A 5,012-nucleotide genomic window follows, 5' to 3' on the forward strand; every position below is an offset into this window, starting at 1 on the left:
ATAGACGGCGTAATATAAAATTTAAATTGAAAATCTTTAAGTATACTTAGATATACTTTGTGAACGATTAAAAGCTTTAAAAAAAGGGAGGGTAAAGCAAGTACAATTTTTAAGCATATTCAGCTACCATAATGACACACTCGTATATACCGAAAATTTATAAGTAAAGCATATTATGTAAATAGAACCTTTTATCAAAAATTAGGTGATTTTAGGAAAAAAGATAAAAATGTAAGCTAGCATTTTGTCATCCATGTTTGGTATATTTTTGTCGAGGTTGGCAATATCTACCGGTGAAGGTGTATCAAAAATACTCTGATGGATATATAAAAATATCTTCCATATCTCCTTCCACACTTACACGTCTCTAGTTCTTGGCTGCCACGTAGGTACATCCACCGAACGTTTCGTCTATTCAGTGGGTTTTAGGGCGTCCCTGATGGGATTCGTCCAGCGGTCGTCCACTTGCTGACCGACATGTCTAACCCATTGCAATTTCATCTACTTGGCGACCTCTATAATCCCTATCACATACTCTTATCTGCCTTCTTGTCCATTGGTTGTTTTTGTGGTTTTTTCGCGTTATGTCCAAGATGTACCTTTCTATGTCACGTTACGCTACACGTAATTTTGATTGGTTGTAAGCTTATCAACAAAATGGAAGGCCAATTTTGAAGGCGTCCAAATGTGCTTCATGCCAGTTTGGTTCTGCGAGTAATCTAGTCATATGTACACCCCCATAAATTTATATCAATTTGTTTTTAGAGATAGATGGTGATTTCAATGCTAATAACTATTATTGCCTTTGATTCAGTAAAGCATTTTATCATTACTTTTATCGTTGGGATATTTCTCTTTAAACCAATATTACCTAACCAAAACAAAAATATAATATTAATATTTAGTATTTGTATTTAATTCTAAATTAGTCAAAAGTGGCTATTAGTAAAATAAAGTTAAAGTGTTAATAATGGATTAAAGCTCGAGCCTAGTTTAACATATTATTAATATAGACTGACGAGTCGTTTTAAGGAAGCGATGTAATATACCTACAACAAATGAGTTTCAAATAAAAACGCTGCAAGCGGTAAAAAAGAAAACGTAAAAATACTCGCCCCGTGTTGTCAAAAATTGTTATTTTCAAAAAAGTGAAATTACTCTGGGCAAATATAATTACGCGTCCTTGACGGAAGCTCTTAAACAAAGCACTCGGCGGTTTGTAATCCACCTTGATTTCGCAAATTTAATTGAGAGTGCCGCACTGAGCTTTTGCCTAAACATAATATTTTATAAACCTATATTATTTATGGTTTTGTTAACTGTAAGTGAGCTTTTGTTCTGAATTATGGAAAGTAGGTGGTGCGTTGAGATCATGCTTTAATTTCATTATCTGATTTACAAGATTATTTAAAATTTATGTTAAATGTTTTAAAATAATTCCACCAGTATTATTATAATAATAAATAATATAAGTAATCAAACTTGAAATTAAATTTAATGTATGATGTTTCCAGTCATGATTATTTATTTTAAAGTATTTTGCTGGTAAACAGGTGACCTAAGGTTTATCTCCCGGTGTCACAAATGGTTTGGGAGTGGGGTCCATTTCGATAAAAATACATAATAATTTATTATTATTTATTTTGAAGAGGGTGAGGGTAACAAAATCCAACAGGTACCACTGTCTCAAATTTACCCCGCCTTGTAATCATAACTTATCGTCGCTTCAATCGCGATACTATACACTTTTACTGATACATTCCCAATACCACGGCACTCCAAACTTTGGGTCTAGCGGCAAATATCTGACCTAAAGGTATAACTAAGTGTGTTCATCTATGACTTTTTGTGAGCTTTCGCATCCACAAGTGGTTATCGAATGAGCGTGATATAACGGTCATATTATTAAGATAGTTGTGTCTGTTTGTGTTGTCTGCACAGATTCGTCTTTTAGACATGCAGGATTTAGTAGATGGCAAAGGCCTTGCGTGTGCTAGAATGCCGAGAAGAGTGGGCCCATCTTCGTTACTTCGTTATGGATTAAAAATCGTTTTTGTAAAATTTTTCGACTCAAAACAACTGTCAACTTATTAAGTTCACATCACTGTACTTATTAATTTATATGCATATCATTAATAATATTATGTTTCATCTGGGTCAAAAATGTCGAAAAAAACTAAGCAGGAAATAATGGATAAAATATTGCAAATATTTTAATGTATTGTAAACGCCAATCAGCATTTACGTCATATTCCAACTAAGAAAGAATAAATTAATGATACTGGTGTCATATCGGTAGAAAAGTATCAGGGTAAGCCAACAATGTCAATTGGATTTGGTGATACTTTAAGTACAAAATACACTCAACCAATTTTCATCAAAATCGTATATAAGAATAAGAGGTACTCTGAGATATCTATAAATATATATATATTTTAATTTACATTGCTGGTTTGCCGTAGAATTCAAACCAGAATTATATTATAAGCAAATAAAAGTATATATTATTAAACTATTTTTTTTCTTTTATCTTAAGTATGGTATTTCGATGTTGGTTAACTTTAAAAAAAGGTATAACATCGGGTCTACCTCATTAGGCTGCGCGCACACGGCAAAGCGAAGTTTCGGATTCATCCGCCAAACGACGTTTGCGTTTTATTTGCGTTTTATTTGCGAGCCGATTGCGTTTTAAATGCGTGTCAAATGCGTCAATATTTCGACAATGCTGTCCAAGAGAAAACACGGTTTTCAAGGGGATTCATAAACGCCTTTTTTTGAAACTGCACCCTGCTGCGAGAGTATTTATCTTTCATTACAGTGGCGTACAAGGGTAAATAAATCAATATAAAATCAGTACGTAATATTGCATTATATCTACATTTATTTTCCCACTATTGCTTCTTTTGGAGCTGGACTGTTTTATATCGAAAGCGTTTTGAAAATTACCTATTGTTGAGCCTATTATATACCATCATCATCAATACTATCGACCGAGGGTACTTGATGGAGTTTGAATTTAAATTCTAATTGATTTAAGTTTTGTACTATTATTATTTATTAATACAATAAAAAAAGATTATAAGTTAATACACGAAGAAAGGGTAAAAACCTTATTACCTAGATACCTACTAAGTAAAGGATTAAGTACAAAAACATAATATTTTGAATAATTTGAATATTTGCAGTATTCTAAAAAACTGTTGTAAATACTATTAATACATTCGGTAGGTAAGCAGTTTTACAAAATATAATAAAAAGTTGTGACACAGCACAGCTATGAGAAGAAGTATTTCACGAGAAGAAAGGCTCGCCATATCTATACGGTAAACTAAACTATTATTATTTATTTTGTAGTATGTACTTATTTAATTAATTTTTTTATTAGTTGACACTGTCATCTTCTATAGATACACTAAAATGGAAACGGGTACTAATAATAATATATTGAAGTGAGAATAATGAATACCCACCTACTACTATTGATAGGTATGTGCTTGTGTACTTGTATCGGTACAAGTATATTTATATTAATTATTGTTTTTTTGTTATAATATATTAGTTGCGATTAATTGACAATAAAATTTTGATAATTTATCTATTTAGCCGCTACAGTACCATATTATTCAATTACATATTCAAAAAAAGTTGGTAGTTATGAATTCAAAACACCTTTCATAAAAAATAGATTGAAATATTAGTAGGTACACTAACACGAAATTACCTGATATAGTCTCATTACAATAGCTATCTTTTTAATATGTAGCTATTGAATTCTAAGCAATAATATTCTATTGGAAATATGAACAGATTTTAAGGGGAGATATTTCAAATGTTTATGAATAATATGTTTTAAATGTTTATTTAATAAAAGATACAATAGGTATAATAATTTATTACATTGTTCTAACAAATTATATACAAAAAACCTATAAAATATTTTAATTAAATTATATCTGTTTTCCCCATTGCATTAACGCCACTGTGAAATTCTTGATGACACTAATTAAGAAAGAAGGAAGATTTTTTTAATTTTTTCGGACTAAAGTAATAAATTATGTCATACAATATGTGCCTTATTGTGTTCGCCAACTTATAGCTATTATGGATATTAGTACTTTTTGTTTTCACCGTTAGTGTTATTATGTAAGAATTTATTTATTGCACTATCCGAAGAATTAAAAAAAACCTTTTTTTTGTCGCCAGTGGCGAACTAAGATAAATAAAATATAAAAATATAATATGTAAACATTACCTACATAATTATTAAGTATTTCTTTTTTACCATTTTACCTATATTTATTTTTTCCACTATTGCTTGATTTGGAATAGAATTCTGTTATATTATATCGAAAGCGTTTTTTAATTTGATGATATTTTCATAGTGTAGAAATTATTTTTAATGACTTTCATGCGGATTTTTGTTAGCTATACGCAAATGCAGACATAGTCCAAATAAGCATTAATCATTCAAGTGAATCTTTCTGGTTGCAAACAATTCATCATGACTTCGACAACAATAACAATACAGAACATGATAAAACAGAACAGCCAGGTTTTCTCCAGGTGTTCTGTTTTGTCATGTTCTGTTTTGTCACTGTCCTGTTTTGTCATGGAACCGACTGAGATTTAACATTCTTCATATTATTATATATGACAATGTGCTAGGTGCAGATTGCGTAGGCTTAAACCTTTACATTATACCCAAGTTTTTAATGAAAAATACCCACTCATCCGGTCATGAGTTTGTCATTGGTAAATAAAATTTATTAGGCCTTTCTGAACATAATTATGTGGTTAATCAGTAATATTTCTTAATACGCGCCCCCATAAATTTCAGCTTTCAAAAGTTCGGTCCTGGCCTAAATGGGAAGATTTAAAAGAACATGTGGTAGGTAGTATATTCATGGCACGTATTGTATGACATAATTAATTACTCCATTGCTTCAGTGGCGTTCATGCAATGTAGAGCAACAGATATAATTTAATTAAAATATTTTATAGATTTTACTGTA

Source organism: Rhyacophila brunnea, unplaced genomic scaffold (assembly GCF_057557595.1).
Source record: "Rhyacophila brunnea isolate RB1 unplaced genomic scaffold, BYU_Rbru_1.0 scaffold_7, whole genome shotgun sequence".
Classification (NCBI taxonomy): domain Eukaryota; kingdom Metazoa; phylum Arthropoda; class Insecta; order Trichoptera; family Rhyacophilidae; genus Rhyacophila; species Rhyacophila brunnea.